Consider the following 18030-nt stretch of genomic DNA (forward strand, 5'->3'; position numbering starts at 1 on the left):
GAGCCGTGGACAGACCAAACGGCAACGTCTGAAATTGGTAATGACAATCCTGAATTGCAAACCTCAGGTAGCTTGATGCAGTGGCTAAATGGGAACATGTAAGTAGGCATCCTTTATGTCTACCAAAACCAGGAAATCTCCTTTATCCCCCGGACTGGAGATCACTACCCTGAGAGATTCCATCTTGAAATTGAATTTCTTTAGGTAGAAATTAAGGGATTTCAGATTTAAGATTGGTCTGACTGAGCCGTCCGGCTTCGGGACCACGAAGAGGCTTGAATAAAAACCTTCTCCCTGCTGACTAAGGCTGATTTGAACAATCGGTGAGGGGGAACTTCTTGAAACCCCAGTTTGTACCCTTGGGACACTATTTGTAAAACCCACGAGTCCAGGTCCGAATGAATCCAGAACTGACTGAAGAGTTTTAGACGTGCCCCCCAGTGGTGGAACTAGCGAGCAGTGGGCCCATGTGCGACAAAATGGCTTGGGCCCCCCCCCCCATCCCTTCCCATCCAAGTCCACCCCCTCACCCCTGGAGAGGATCTGGTGAGGGGGGCCTGCTCAGGGAAGTGGATACCTAGCAACAGTGCCGTAACTAGACATTTTAGCAGTGTGTGCAAGAAACTGCATTGGAGCCCCACCCCTGCATGCAAAACAGGGGCAGTGCGCGCTGTAGGCGCGCGCAAAAAAACATAGTGGCGTGGCTTCGTGGTTAAGGGGTGTGGCCACAAAATAATACCAATTCATAAAACGGTGCACAGTAGTCTCCATTATTCAAATTACGCCGCACAGTAGCACCACTACACCAGGTAGAGACCCTTTTACACCTCACGGCGGACAGATTCCTCTTTTTACACATTACAGCAGACAGCGTCCTCTTTTTACACATTACAGCAGACAGCGTCCCCTTTTTACACATTACGGCAGACAGCATCCCCCTTTTTTACACAACGGCAGACAGCGTGCCCTTGTTACACATAGCGGCAGACAGCGTACATTTTTTTTCACATAACGGCAGACAGCCTGCCCTTGTTAAACATAGCGGCAGGCAGCGTACACTTTTTACACATAACGGCAGAAACTTGACTGCATAATTTGTTTTTCCCCTGGTCGGCTCTCGTATAATTCAGATCTCTTTGTCTCAGGTCTCTCTCCAGCCTAGTTTGCTGTCTGTTTCCACTTTGGTTTCAACCCCAAAAACTATGAAGAGGATGGGGGCATATACGCAGGGTCCATCCTGTGCATGTGCCTACATTTTCTCCGGGTGCCCCGCAGAAAATGCGAATGCCTCTGCCTGTCAATCAGTAGAGGGCGTACCTTCGCAGGTATATCGCGATCATGAGCCATGTCTCCCATTTTTGTCATTATAGGTGCTCTGTGAGCTGCTGACCATGCCCCAGCCCCTCTGTCTCCCGTGAATAGACATTGGGGCTTATTCAGACCAGATCGCTTCAATTTATTTTCACCCAGCGGGCAATCAGGTCTGCACTGCACATGCGTATGCGCCACAATGCGTAGGTGCGACGGTCCGGAGATCACAAGAAGATTGACAAGAAGAGGGTGTTTGTGTGGGTGGCAACTGAATGTTTCTAGGGAGTGTCCGGAATAACACTGGAGGGACCCGGCGTTTTGTGGGAGGATTTGTGACGTCACCTCAATGGCTGAGTAAGTGCTGAGCTGTGCAGCTCTTGTGCACATGTGATCACACACCTGCACAGCAAATTTTCCCTTCCGCTGTAGGCGGCAACCACCTGATCACAGGGATGCAAAAAACACACCCTAGCGATCAGGTCTGAATTACCCACAATGTGCAAGCTACAGGGAGCCTTCCACCCCCCCCCCCTTCCCCATGACTATGGGACACTGGGGGGGGGGGGTTGTTTGGGTTAGCTGGACATTCCCAAAAACAGTGACTGTCCTGCAAAAATTGGGTTAGTTGGGAGGTATGTGCAAATACATTTATTGTTTTGCATGCAGGGTAAATACTGGCTTCTTTGACATTTAGCCACAAATGCTGCACAGTTGAATTACAGTATTACACTGCAATTAACAGTTATGCTAGGACATTCCTTCTCCCAAAATCTACCTCTCTCTGCATGTTACATCTGTCCCACAGTGGCGTGCGGTGAGGTCAGTGGCTAGTGAGGCACTACAGCCATAATGTCCGCCGAATCCTGCCGATGACCCTTAGCCAATGCCCGCTACTGCCTCTGAGCCGATACCCACTGCCACCGCCAATGGCTTACAAACTCTCCCACAATCAACTGACCCAGCCCTCCACCACTAATTTCTATCTCAGTCCAATGCCGCCAATGCCCGCTGCCTGCCTGCTCATGTGATATATTATAAATTTTTAAAGAAAAAAAATGAGTGTTTGGGACTGGGAAGGGTGAGGGAGGAGGACATGAATGCAATTTTGTTGTCCAGGGCTTCCATTAACTTAAAGGAGAAGGGTCTGAATGGGTTAAAAAAAATGTGTGAGGTCCCCCCTCCTTAGTATAACCAGCCTCTTTGAGCCGGTCCTGGTTATTTAAATACTGGGGGAAAAATTGGACAGAGGTTCCCCGTATTTAGACAACCAGCACCGGGCTCTTAGACGGGTCCTGGTTCCAAAAATACGTGGGACAAAAGATGTAGGGGTCCCCCATATTTTTAAAACCAGCACCGGGCTCCACTAGCCAGAGAGATAATGCCACAGCCAGGGGACACTTTTATGTAGGTCCCTGCGGCCCTGGCATTACCCCTCCAACTAGTCACCCCTGGCCGGGGTTCCCTGGAGGAGTGGGGACCCCTTTAATCAAGAGGTTCCTCCCCTCGAGGCACCCAAGGGCCAGGGGTGAAGCCCGAGGCTGTCCCCAGCACCCCTGGGTGGTGGGCGACGGGCTGATAGCCATATGTGTAAAAAAAGAATATTGTTTTTTTGTTGTGGAACTACAAGGCCCAGCAAGCCTCCCCCGCTTGCTGGTACTTGGAGAACCTCAAGTACCAGCAGGCGGGGAAATAACGGGCTCGCTGGTACCTGTAGTTCTACAACAACAAAAAATACCCAAATAAAAACACAAACACACACACCGTGACAGTAAAATTATTGAGACAGGCTGTAGCATGTGGATGCATGTAACCCTATAAAAGTGATGGATTGGGTGACTATTACAATACCCACTGTTGCTGTCTGAAAAATGATGGATTTATAGATTGCTCTGCCGAGATATGTTTTTTTTCTAAAATGCACCACAGGTATGGATGGATAGTATACTTGACGACACAGAGGTAGGTAGAGCAGTGGCCTACTGTACCGTACTGCTATATATTATATTATTTATTATTATTATCCTTTATTTATATGGCGCCACAAGGGTTCCGCAGCACCAAATTACAGAGTACATAAACAAATAATCAAACAGGAAAACAGCAACTTACAGTTGATGACAATATAGGTCAAGTACAGGGTAAATAAACATAGCTACATCAGCAGATGACACTGGAATAAGTATCAGGTGGCAGAAGACTGCTGGATTTGGTGCTGCTGAAGATTATTAAAGTAAGAAAAGAGTAAGCACATGAGGGAAGAGGGCCCTGCTCATGAGAGCTTACATTCTAAAGGGGAGGGGTAGAAAGACAGGGGTGAGACAGATGGGGTACATAGAGAGTGTGGAACAGAGGTTTAGGATGAGATTTGGCTGGGTTTGGTGAAGAAGTGGGTCTTGAGAGCCCATTTGAAGTTTTGTAGAGAGGTGGAGAGTCTGAGGGGGAGAGGTAGGGAATTCCAGAGAAGTGGTGCAGCGCATGAAAAATCTTGGAGGTAGGAGTGGGAGGAAGTAATCCGTAGGCAGGAGAGTCGGCGTGCATTAGCAGAGCGAAGAGGACGGGTGGGAGTGTAAAGCGAGATAAGATCAGAGATGTAGATGGGAGAGGAGTGGGTGAGGGTTTTGTAAGCAAGTGTGAGAAGCTTGAAATGGATTCTGAATGGGAAGGGGAGCCAGTGAAGGACTAGTAAGAGAGGAGAGGTGGACGTAGTGCATTTGGTGAGGAAAATGAGCCGGGCAGCAGCATTGAGGATAGATTGGAGTGGAGAGAGGTATTTGTCAGAAATGCCAGTCAGGAGGAGATTACAGTAGTCCAGTCTGGAGATGACCAGTGAGTGGATAAGAGTCTTAGTAGCATCCTGGGTCAGAAAGGGTCTGATCCTGGAAATATTTTTTAGATGAAAACGGCAGGTTTGTGAGAGGTGCTGAATGTGTGGTTTGAAGGAGAGGGAGGAGTCAAGGATTACTCCAAGACAGCGCACTTGGGGGGTAGAGGAGATAGTAGTGCCATCAATAGATAATGAGATTGTAGGAGGTGAGGTTATGCGGGAGGGAGGGAAGATGATCAGCTCGGTCTTAGACATGTTAAGTTTAAGAAAGCGCTGGGACATCCAGGAAGAGATAGCAGAGAGACAGTTGGAGATACGAGTGAGGAGAGTAGGGGAGAGGTCTGGAGAGGAAAGATAGATTTGAGTGTCATCAGCATAGAGATGATATTGGAAACCAAAAGAACTAATGAGCTTACCTAGTGAGGACGTATAGAGAGAGAAGAGGACCAAGGACAGAACCTTGGGGTACCCCTACAGTTAGTGGAAGTGAGGGGGAGGTGGAGTCATGAGAGGAGACAGAGAATGACGGTCAGAAAGGTAGGACGACAACCAAGAGAGGGCAGTGTTACGCAGACCAATGGAGTGAAGGATTTGCAGTAGGAGAGGATGGTCCACAGTGTCAAAAGCAGCAGAGAGATCAAGTAGAATAAGTAGAGAGTAGTGTCCCTTAGATTTAGCAGCATGGAGGTCATTGCATACTTTTGTAAGGGCAGTTTCAGTGGAGTGGAGAGGACGGAAGCCAGACTGGAATGGGTCAAGCAGTGAGTGTGAGGAAAGAAAGGAAGTAAGGCGGTTGTAGACAATTCGCTCAAGGAGTTTGGAGGCAAAAGGGAGAAGAGAGATGGGTCGGTAGTTGGAGAGAGTGTTTGGATCAAGGTTAGGTTTTTTAAGAATAGGAGAGATGAGAGCGTGCTTGAAGGCAGAGGGGACAGTGCCTGATGAGAGGGAGAGATTGAGAAGGTGGGAAAGATGGGAACAAGCAGAAGAAGAGATGTGGCAGAGGAGGCGGGAGGGGATAGGGTCAAGTGGGGAGGTGGTGAGGGGACAGGAACGAATGAGGGCCATGACTTCCTCTCCAGATGCATGGGAGAAAGATGACAGAGTTGGTGCGAGGGATGGGGAGGGTTGGTAAGGGATGGGAGAAGGCTGGTTACTGATAGTCTGGTGTGATGTGATGTCCTGACGTATGGAGTCAATTTTGGATGTGAAGTAAGTGGCAAAGTCAAGAGCAGAGAGTGAGGAAGGGAGACGAGGTGGAGGTGGGCAGAGGAGTGAGTTGAGAGTGGCAAAGAGGCGCCGGGGGTTGGAAGACTGGGAGGAGATGAGGTTCTTGAAGTATGACTGTTTAGCAAGAGAAAGGGCAGCACTGAAGGATGAGAGCATAAGTTTGAAATGGAGGAAGTCTGCCTTAGAGCGTGATTTCCTCCAGTGTCGCTCAGCAGTACGTGAGCATTTTTGCAGATATCTGGTGCATTTGGTGTGCCAGGGTTGAGGTGTTAATTTGCGAGGGTGAACAGTGGTTGGTGGAGCAACAGAGTCAAGAGCAGAAGTAAGGGAAGCATTGTATGAGGAAGTGGCTTGTTCAGGGCATGAGAGAGAGAGAGAATAGGAGAGAGAAGTGAGTCAAACAGGGAGGAAAGGAATGTGGTGTCAATAGCTTCAATGTTACGCTTAGTGATGGTAGCCTTAGGAGGTTGAGATGGGGAAGTCGAGAGAGATAGGTTGAAGGAGAGCAGGTGGTGGTCAGAGAGGGGAAATGGGGAGTTGGAAAAATCAGAAATATCACAGCGGTGAGTGAAGACCAGATCCAGTGAGCTCCCATTCACATGGGAGGGTGAGGAGGTCCACTGGGAGAGACCAAGTGAAGAGGTGAGGTTAAGGAGTTTAGAGGCAGGGGATTGTGTGGGGATGTCAATAGGGATGTTGAAATCGCCTAGGATAATGGTGGGAATGTCAGAAGAGAGGAAGTGAGGAAGCCAGGAAGCAAAGTTGTCGATGAATTTGGAAGCAGTGCCAGGGGGGCGGTAAATGACAGCTACTCTAAGATGGACTGGTTGGAAGAGACATATGGAGTGGACCTCAAATGTAGATAATATAAGGGATGGTTCTGGTGGTATGAGTTGGTAGGAGTAACTAGAAGGTATAAGGACTCCAACACCACCCCCATGGCGACCCCCAGGTCGGGGGGTGTGTGTGTGAATGTAAGGCCCCCAGCAGAGAGAGCAGCAGCAGAAGTAGTGTCAGAGGGCGTAATCCAAGTTTCAGTAATGGCTAGTAGGTGTAGGGAGTTGGAAATGAAAAGGTCATGAGTGGGGACCAGTTTGTTACAAACGGATCTGGCATTCCAGAGGGCACAGGATAGGGGGTATGAGTTTGTGGGAGAGATGTGAATTAGATTTTCAGGGTTGCTGTAGCGATGAGGTGGGATTAACTTTGAGGGCAGGGATGAGAGAGTAGTGATGGTACGGGTGCCTGAGATAGGAGGGGAAACTGCAGGAGGTGGGCAGGGAGGGAGGTCAGTGTGATGTGAATGGGGGTGTGGGGAGGTGACAGGGAAGGGAGAGAGGGAGCAGGGCTGAGTTGTGGGGTAGCAGGACCATGGGGCAGAGGTGAATGAAAGTGGGGTAACAGGAAAGGTGGGGGAAGGAAACAGAGGGATGGAGGGGAGACAGTGGAGGAGACTAGGGGGGAAGGATAAAGATACATTATTAGGTAGACACTGAGTGATGTGGGGAGTATAAGAAAGCATTGACATAGTGTTAAGTAGGTAAATAGGTTGAGGGAAAGTGGAAGTAGGAGAGGAGACTGTAAGGGAATCCGAGCAGAAGAATTGTAGAAATGCAGGTGAGAAAAGCAGTGTAGGCTCAAGGGGTGTAGATTTAGTATGAAATGAGTCAAAAGCGTAGATAAAGTGGGTGCAGAAATGTATTTGGAGTGTAAGAAATGAAAGGATTGTGTGAGGTTTAAGAAGCAATGGTAATTATGTTAGATGTTTTAAGTGTTTGCAGGTAAAATTGCATTGGTGCAGCTGTGCTTAAAAAACAAAATTACAATAATACAGATACAGGCATTTGTAGGTGAAATGGATGGTTTATGAAATGTCCAAGTAAGGTAGTTCTGTGCTATGTAATCAGATGCAACAATCAGGAGGTGAGTGATCTGAGGAGTAAGTGACTCACATTTGTTATTAGTTCTTCAGTTTTCTTTGTTTTGTTAGATTGGTGTGCTTCTGTTTTCCTTCTTTTTCACTTCGATTGAACGCTAATTGAACACTGCTGTTATGTGTCAATTTTATCACGCTTTTATAAAAATGCACGCTTAGATCAATAAATGCACAGCCAAATGGCTTTGCACAGCCTACACCATTGGACTTTAGTAGAAGACTATTACAAGTGAAACCAATAATTGAAATCTGTAACCACACCCCACCCCCTCAAATGCCAGGCAATAAATTACCTTAAAAACAACAACCAGGCATTCCACAAAGATTAAACTGGGTCTATATCATTCAAAACTTTAAAAAAGTACTTCAAAATCACATACTATGCAATAATGTTTCAATTTGCATTACCCAGCAGAATTAGCTTTGCATATATAGATATAGTGCAGCAGAATAGATTGGTGGTTGTAGTCAATTGTAATTACCCAGCAGAATTAGCTTTGCATATATAGATATAGTGCAGCAGAATAGATTGGTGGTTGTAGTCAATTGTAATTACCTGTAGGTGACAAGAAGAGAAGAAACGTCAATTCACAATCGATATCAGCTGAAGATAAATTAACGCTGATTGAACGCTGCGTTATGTGTCAATTTTATCACGCTTTGATAAAAATGCATGCTTAGATCAATAAATGCACAGCCAAACAGCTTTGCACATCCTACACCATTGGACTTAAGTAGAAGTCTGGTGGTCAGCAAAATTTTGCACTGTCCTCCTACTATATATAGTGCGCACAACTACTAAAATACACCACAGGTATGGATGGATAGTATACTTGACGACACAGAGGTAGGTAGAGCAGTGGCCTACTGTACCGTATTGCTATATATTATATACTGGTGGTCAGCAAAATTCTGCCCTGTCCTCCTACTATATATACTGCGCACAACTACTAAAATACACCACAGGTATGGATGGATAGTATACTTGACGACACAGAGGTAGGTAGAGCAGTGGCCTACTGTACCGTACTGCTAATTATTATATACTGGTGGTCAGCAAAATTCTGCCCTGTCCTCATACTATATAATACAATGCAGCACAGATATGGAGCATTTTTCAGGCAGAGAACGTAGATATTTTCAGCACACTGAGCACAGATATTTGCAAGCACACTGAGCACAGATATTTGCAAGCACACTGAGCACAGATATTTGCAGCACACTGAACACAGAAACTGAGAAAACGCTGCACGTCCTCTCCCTATCATCTCCAATGCACAAGTGAAAATGGCGGCGACGCGTGGCTCCTTATATAGAATAGAATAGCTGCTGACGGGCACGATTGAGGGAGGAAAGGGACATTTGAATCCAGCCCATAGATGCAATGTGAATATGTAATTTGTACCTTCCTATCTTAAAATGTATATACAGTGTATATGTCACAACTGAGGGCCTGAGCTGACTGGAGGCAGCCTCAGTTGTAGGGGCTGAGGTGTAGTGGAACCTGGGAGGTTGTATCAGACCCCTGGACATGTAAGTTAAATGTAGAAGAATTGCCCGAAGGCGTGCCCACGACAACCAGGATAAAAGTCAATGATGTTTATTTTGACAAACTCCATGCATCACAGCAGTAATAAAAGAGAAACATAAAATCAGCAGAGAAATAATACAGTTCCTGGGTACTACAGGAGGGCAAGGACCACAGGGCTCTGGTAGTATGAGACAGTTCTTATTATCTTCTAGTTGGAAAGTCCTTACTAGGCCCGACTGTAGCAATGGAGATAGCCCAGGATCATACTAGCTGGTGTTCCAGGAAAAGCTGGGCTGCTGTGGATAAAATGGCTGCTGTGGGTACTGGCTGAAACCAGACTGATGTAAGCACGGAGTGGATTGCTGGATGGAACCAGCCAAATAATAAATGAAGCTTGAGAGCGATGAAATATGATTGATATATGGAGTTTGAGAGCGGTGAAATAATAGTGCCGGTGGTGAGTGGTAATCTGCGGAAATGATACCGGCACTTTAAGAAGAGCTGATCTCTGCTGGAAGCTAGGCTGGAAGCAGGTAAATCTGTAACTGGAAACAGATGAGTCCCAGAGGACTGGAGAGTCAGGCTGCACCGCAGGTGGTAGACTAGAGCGGGTCTCTTTAGTGGAGGTTTGGAGATGGTAACTGGAACCTGGAAAACAACCACGGGAGAGAGACAAACTGGAACTAGGTTTGACAACCAAATCACTGACGCCTTCCTTGCTCAGGCACAGAATACTTATACCTGCAGCAAGGAAGGGATTGGCTAGGCAATTATGCAGATTACAATGGAAACATCGGATTGGTGGAAATGAACAGGTGACAGAATCCAACATGGCTGCGCCCATGCAGACACTTGGAGGGAAGATTGGTTTGATAATCCATGTGGGAACTTTAACAGCAATGGCGGCGCCGGCCACAGTAAACAGGAGACGCCAGACTGATGAGTGCACATTTGAACCACGCGGGCAACAGCGGAGGCCGCGGCTGACATAAGCGCCACTCTGACATCCTGCATGCAGAAACTCAGGGACGGCGGCGGAGGCCGCGGGAGATGCCATTCAAGATGTAACATGGCGCCGCTGTGACAGCGTCTCAGAGTGACAGGAGAGGAGGCAGGAATGGGGACATCAGAATAACAGATGGGATCCGGTCCTGGAGCGCTGAGCCAGCCTTAGGAGGCATCTGAAAGGTAAGTTATGGCGTCCAGATACCCGGATCGTGACAGTATACACTAGAGGTCTTTCCGAACCCCCTAATCCTAACATTGTAATTTGCTTTAGGGCGCACCTCCAATTAGTCTAGTGTTTCTTGCTGCCTTTCCAATGAAGCAAGTTTAATTTAGTAATAGGTGAAAAACCATCCCTACAAAGGTGTTAATCAGAGACTTGGCTTTGTGGACACTTTTTTCAGAGAACAACTTTGTTAGCATAAAAGTAAAGCCAGAAAATGAAGAGCTGTTTAATCACTAGAGATGAGCGCCGGAAATTTTTCGGGTTTTGTGTTTTGGTTTTGGGTTCGGTTCCGCGGCCGTGTTTTGGGTTCGACCGCGTTTTGGCAAAACCTCACCGAATTTTTTTTGTCGGATTCGGGTGTGTTTTGGATTCGGGTGTTTTTTTCAAAAAACCCTACAAAACAGCTTAAATCATAGAATTTGGGGGTCATTTTGATCCCAAAGTATTATTAACCTCAAAAACCATAATTTCCACTCATTTTCAGTCTATTCTGAATACCTCACACCTCACAATATTATTTTTAGTCCTAAAATTTGCACCGAGGTAGCTGTGTGAGTAAGATAAGCGACCCTAGTGGCCGACACAAACACCGGGCCCATCTAGGAGTGGCACTGCAGTGTCACGCAGGATGTCCCTTCCAAAAAACCCTCCCCAAACAACACATGACGCAAAGAAAAAAAGAGGCGCAATGAGGTAGCTGACTGTGTGAGTAAGATAAGCGACCCTAGTGGCCGACACAAACACCGGGCCCATCTAGGAGTGTCACTGCAGTGTCACGCAGGATGTCCCTTCCAAAAAACCCTCCCCAAACAGCACATGACGCAAAGAAAAAAAGAGGCGCAATGAGGTAGCTGACTGTGTGAGTAAGATAAGCGACCCTAGTGGCCGACACAAACACCGGGCCCATCTAGGAGTGGCACTGCAGTGTCACGCAGGATGTCCCTTCCAAAAAACCCTCCCCAAACAGCACATGACGCAAAGAAAAATAAAAGAAAAAAGAGGTGCAAGATGGAATTGTCCTTGGGCCCTCCCACCCACCCTTATGTTGTATAAACAAAACAGGACATGCACACTTTAACCAACCCATCATTTCAGTGACAGGGTCTGCCACACGACTGTGACTGATATGACGGGTTGGTTTGGACCCCCCCCAAAAAAGAAGCAATTAATCTCTCTTTGCACAAACTGGCTCTACAGAGGCAAGATGTCCACCTCATCATCATCCTCCGATATATCACCGTGTACATCCCCCTCCTCACAGATTATCAATTCGTCCCCACTGGAATCCACCATCTCAGCTCCCTGTGTACTTTGTGGAGGCAATTGCTGCTGGTCAATGTCTCCCCGGAGGAATTGATTATAATTCATTTTAATGAACATCATCTTCTCCACATTTTCTGGATGTAACCTCGTACGCCGATTGCTGACAAGGTGAGCGGCGGCACTAAACACTCTTTCGGAGTACACACTTGTGGGAGGGCAACTTAGGTAGAATAAAGCCAGTTTGTGCAAGGGCCTCCAAATTGCCTCTTTTTCCTGCCAGTATAAGTACGGACTGTGTGACGTGCCTACTTGGATGCGGTCACTCATATAATCCTCCACCATTCTTTCAATGTTGAGAGAATCATATGCAGTGACAGTAGACAACATGTCCGTAATCGTTGTCAGGTCCTTCAGTCCGGACCAGATGTCAGCATCAGCAGTCGCTCCAGACTGCCCTGCATCACCGCCAGCGGGTGGGCTCGGAATTCTGAGCCTTTTCCTCGCACCCCCAGTTGCGGGAGAATGTGAAGGAGGAGATGTTGACAGGTCGCGTTCCGCTTGACTTGACAATTTTCTCACCAGCAGGTCTTTCAACCCCAGCAGACTTGTGTCTGCCGGAAAGAGAGATCCAAGGTAGGTTTTAAATCTAGGATCGAGCACGGTGGCCAAAATGTAGTGCTCTGATTTCAACAGATTGACCACCCGTGAATCCTTGTTAAGCGAATTAAGGGCTCCATCCACAAGTCCCACATGCCTAGCGGAATCGCTCCGTGTTAGCTCCTCCTTCAATGTCTCCAGCTTCTTCTGCAAAAGCCTGATGAGGGGAATGACCTGACTCAGGCTGGCAGTGTCTGAACTGACTTCACGTGTGGCAAGTTCAAAGGGCATCAGAACCTTGCACAACGTTGAAATCATTCTCCACTGCACTTGAGACAGGTGCATTCCACCTCCTATATCGTGCTCAATTGTATAGGCTTGAATGGCCTTTTGCTGCTCCTCCAACCTCTGAAGCATATAGAGGGTTGAATTCCACCTCGTTACCACTTCTTGCTTCAGATGATGGCAGGGCAGGTTCAGTAGTTTTTGGTGGTGCTCCAGTCTTCTGTACGTGGTGCCTATACGCCGAAAGTGTCCCGCAATTCTTCTGGCCACCGACAGCATCTCTTGCACGCCCCTGTCGTTTTTTAAAAAATTCTGCACCACCAAATTCAAGGTATGTGCAAAACATGGGACGTGCTGGAATTTGCCCATATTTAATGCACACACAATATTGCTGGCGTTGTCCGATGCCACAAATCCACAGGAGAGTCCAATTGGGGTAAGCCATTCCGCGATGATCTTCCTCAGTTGCCGTAAGAGGTTTTCAGCTGTGTGCGTATTCTGGAAAGCGGTGATACAAAGCGTAGCCTGCCTAGGAAAGAGTTGGCGTTTGCGAGATGCTGCTACTGGTGCCGCCGCTGCTGTTCTTGCGGCGGGAGTCCATACATCTACCCAGTGGGCTGTCACAGTCATATAGTCCTGACCCTGCCCTGCTCCACTTGTCCACATGTCCGTGGTTAAGTGGACATTGGGTACAACTGCATTTTTTAGGACACTGGTGAGTCTTTTTCTGACGTCCGTGTACATTCTCGGTATCGCCTGCCTAGAGAAGTGGAACCTAGATGGTATTTGGTAACGGGGGCACACTGCCTCAATAAATTGTCTAGTTCCCTGTGAACTAACGGCGGATACCGGACGCACGTCTAACACCAACATAGTTGTCAAGGCCTCAGTTATCCGCTTTGCAGCAGGATGACTGCTGTGATATTTCATCTTCCTCGCAAAGAACTGTTGGACAGTCAATTGCTTACTGGAAGTAGTACAAGTGGGCTTACAACTTCCCCTCTGGGATGACCATCGACTCCCAGCAGCAACAACAGCAGCGCCAGCAGCAGTAGGCGTTACACGCAAGGATGCATCGGAGGAATCCCAGGCAGGAGAGGACTCGTCAGAATTGCCAGTGACATGGCCTGCAGGACTATTGGCATTCCTGGGGAAGGAGGAAATTGACACTGAGGGAGTTGGTGGGGTGGTTTGCGTGAGCTTGGTTACAAGAGGAAGGGATTTACTGGTCAGTGGACTGGTTCCGCTGTCGGCCAAAGTTTTTGAACTTGTCACTGACTTATTATGAATGCGCTGCAGGTGACGTATAAGGGAGGATGTTCCGAGGTGGTTAACGTCCTTACCCCTACTTATTACAGCTTGACAAAGGGAACACACGGCTTGACAAATGTTGTCCGCATTTCTGGTGAAATACTTCCACACCGAAGAGCTGATTTTTTGGGTATTTTCACCAGGCATGTCAACGGCCATATTCCTCCCACGGACAACAGGTGTCTCCCCGGGTGCCTGACTTAAACAAACCACCTCACCATCAGAATCCTCCTTGTCAATTTCCTCCCCAGCGCCAGCAACACCCATATCCTCCTCATCCTGGTGTACTTCAACACTGACATCTTCAATCTGACTATCAGGAGCTGGACTGCGGGTGCTCCTTCCAGCACTTGCAGGGGGCGTGCAAATGGTGGAAGGCGCATGATCTTCACGTCCAGTGTTGGGAAGGTCAGGCATCGCAACCGACACAATTGGACTCTCCTTGTGGATTTGGGATTTCGAAGAACGCACAGTTCTTTGCGGTGCTTTTGCCAGCTTGAGTCTTTTCAGTTTTCTAGCGAGAGGCTGAGTGCTTCCATCCTCATGTGAAGCTGAACCACTAGCCATGAACATAGGCCAGGGCCTCAGCCGTTCCTTGCCACTCCGTGTGGTAAATGGCATATTGGCAAGTTTACGCTTCTCCTCCGACAATTTTATTTTAGGTTTTGGAGTCCTTTTTTTACTGATATTTGGTGTTTTGGATTTGACATGCTCTGTACTATGACATTGGGCATCGGCCTTGGCAGACGACGTTGCTGGCATTTCATCGTCTCGGCCATGACTAGTGGCAGCAGCTTCAGCACGAGGTGGAAGTGGATCTTGATCTTTCCCTAATTTTGGAACCTCAACATTTTTGTTCTCCATATTTTAATAGGCACAACTAAAAGGCACCTCAGGTAAACAATGGAGATGGATGGATACTAGTATACAATTATGGATGGACTGCCGAGTGCCGACACAGAGGTAGCTACAGCCGTGGACTACCGTACTGTACTGTGTCTGCTGCTAATATAGACTGGTTGATAATGAGATGTAGTATGTATAAAGAAGAAAGAAAAAAAAACCACGGGTAGGTGGTATACAATTATGGATGGACTGCCGAGTGCCGACACAGAGGTAGCTACAGCCGTGGACTACCGTACTGTACTGTGTCTGCTGCTAATATAGACTGGTTGATAATGAGATGTAGTATGTATAAAGAAGAAAGAAAAAAAAACCACGGGTAGGTGGTATACAATTATGGATGGACTGCCGAGTGCCGACACAGAGGTAGCTACAGCCGTGGACTACCGTACTGTACTGTGTCTGCTGCTAATATAGACTGGTTGATAATGAGATGTAGTATGTATAAAGAAGAAAGAAAAAAAAAACACGGGTAGGTGGTATACAATTATGGACGGACTGCCGAGTTCCGACACAGAGGTAGCTACAGCCGTGGACTACCGTACTGTACTGTGTCTGCTGCTAATATAGACTGGATGATAATGAGATGTAGTATGTATAAAGAAGAAAGAAAAAAAAACCACGGGTAGGTGGTATACAATTATGGACGGACTGCCGAGTGCCGACACAGAGGTAGCTACAGCCGTGGACTACCGTACTGTACTGTGTCTGCTGCTAATATAGACTGGTTGATAATGAGATGTAGTATGTATAAAGAAGAAAGAAAAAAAAACCACGGGTAGGTGGTATACAATTATGGATGGACTGCCGAGTGCCGACACAGAGGTAGCTACAGCCGTGGAATACCGTACTGTACTGTGTCTGCTGCTAATATAGACTGGATGATAATGAGATGTAGTATGTATAAAGAAGAAAAAAAAAACCACGGGTAGGTGGTATACAATTATGGATGGACTGCCGAGTGCCGACACAGAGGTAGCTACAGCCGTGGACTACTGTACTGTACTGTGTCTGCTGCTAATATAGACTGGTTGATAATGAGATGTAGTATGTATAAAGAAGAAAGAAAAAAAAACCACGGGTAGGTGGTATACAATTATGGACGGACTGCCGAGTGCCGACACAGAGGTAGCTACAGCCGTGGACTACCGTACTGTACTGTGTCTGCTGCTAATATAGACTGGTTGATAATGAGATGTAGTATGTATAAAGAAGAAAGAAAAAAAAACCACGGGTAGGTGGTATACAATTATGGATGGACTGCCGAGTGCCGACACAGAGGTAGCTACAGCCGTGGACTACCGTACTGTACTGTGTCTGCTGCTAATATAGACTGGATGATAATGAGATGTAGTATGTATAAAGAAGAAAAAAAAAACCACGGGTAGGTGGTATACAATTATGGATGGACTGCCGAGTGCCGACACAGAGGTAGCTACAGCCGTGAACTACCGTACTGTGTCTGCTGCGACTGGATGATAAATAATGATATAAAAAATATATATATATCACTACTGCAGCCGGACAGGTATATATTATATAATGACGGACCTGCTGGACACTGTCTGTCAGCAGAATGAGTTTTTTATAGAATAAAAAAACACCACACAAGTCACACGACGAGTGTTTAACTTTTTCAGGCAATCACAATATAGTATACTATACTGGTGGTCAGTGTGGTCAGGTCACTGGTCAGTCACACTGGCAGTGGCACTCCTGCCTGCAGCAAAAGTGTGCACTGTTTAATTTTAATAATATGTATGTACTCCTGGCTCCTGCTATAACCTATAACTGCTCCCCAGTCTCCCCCACAATTAAGCTGTGTGAGCACAGTCAGATATTATACATAGATGATGCAGCACACTGGGCTGAGCACAGATATGGTATGTGACTGAGTCACTGTGTATCGTTTTTTTCAGGCAGAGAACGGATTATATTAAATAAAACTGCACTGGTGGTCACTGGTCAGTGGTCAGTCACTAGTAAACTCTGCACTCTCTAGTACTCCTAAGCTCCAGTAAATCAAGTGTCTCTGTCTCAATCTCACTCTCTCTCTTCTAATCTAAATGGAGAGGACGCCAGCCACGTCCTCTCCCTATCAATCTAAATGCACGTGTGAAAATGGCGGCGACGCGCGGCTCCTTATATAGAATCCGAGTCTCGCGATAGAATCCGAGCCTCGCGAGAATCCGACAGCGTCATGATGACGTTCGGGCGCGCTCGGGTTAACCGAGCAAGGCGGGAAGATCCGAGTCGCTCGGATCCGTGTAAAAAAAGCTGAAGTTCGGGCGGGTTCGGATTCCGAGGAACCGAACCCGCTCATCTCTATTAGTCACTCAATTGGATTTTTTTGCCAGCATATTTCTTTTTCTCTGCAACCCACTGCTAAATTGTGCTTCCTAGCTGTTTTTATAAAATCACTGAATCAAATCTAACTCTGATTACATCAGAGAAGGCCAGGTACCCTACACCATAACAGGGGGTTTGAAATTTTGACTTGTCTACTTAAAGATCACCAAAATCTGATCAAAAGGTCAATTACGTCCCTGGGTGGGATTGAACCACCAACCTTTTGGTTAATAGCCGAACACACTAACCGATTGCGCCACAGAGACACTTTGCAAAAAGTACATACTGACAAAGGCTAATAAGCATTTATCTAGAACAGGCCTGGCCAACCTGTGGCTCTCCAGATGTTGTGAAACTACACATCCCAGCATGCCCTGCCACAGTTTTAACTTTCCCTAATAGCAAAACTGTGGCAAAGCATGATGGGACTTGTAGTTTTACAACAGCTGGAGAGCCACAGGTTGGCCAGGCCTGATCTAGAACGTTTCCTAGAAAAACTTTAAAAAGTCAATAATCTGGAGAGTTTTTGTAAGATGTTTCTTCCACCAACCAACGAAGAAACACATTGGTACTTTTCCATGATGAGTGAGTGCTTCAGGTTCTCTTGCACTTACATGTGCAGCAGAGTACTGCAATGGAAGCATGCTGGGCCCATAACCCAGAGGTAGGCAGATTGAAACTATCCTTTGCTATATGCATTTTTTTTTTGTTAATTAAAGTAATCCAAAACTGGGATTGATATTTTGGTTCTTTTATTTTTACTTAAAGTACAATAACTTTTACCATTTTAATTTGTTTTAATAGTATATTGACAGTATTGTTTTCTTTCAAAAATCCACTTAATTTTCTTTACCCTATTATTAAAATGGTAATTGACAAAAACAAACTACATTGTCACCAGAAGAGCAATACAAAATGTACAAGTGATATATTAAAATCATCTTTTCAGCTTGAATTTCAATGATGCATTGGGGCAACGATTTTGTTAGCAACATCTTCACCCTTAAATAAAGATTTTCTTAATTCCTTACCTGTGTGCTAATTAGATATCACCTTGTTTTCACATTAAACAGACTTCCACATGAGAAAGCAGCAAGGATGCAGTGGCGTTAATGTTTCCTGGTGTCAACCCGTATTATTTCAGTAGACATTGAAATGAGGATGCATCTTGCTGCCTTTCCAATGAAGCAAGTTTAATTTAGTAATAGGTGAAAAACCATCCTTACAAAGGTGTTAATCAGAGACTTGGCTTTGTGGACACT

This window comes from Pseudophryne corroboree, chromosome 3 (genome assembly GCF_028390025.1).
Source record: "Pseudophryne corroboree isolate aPseCor3 chromosome 3, aPseCor3.hap2, whole genome shotgun sequence".
Taxonomy (NCBI): Eukaryota; Metazoa; Chordata; class Amphibia; order Anura; family Myobatrachidae; genus Pseudophryne; species Pseudophryne corroboree.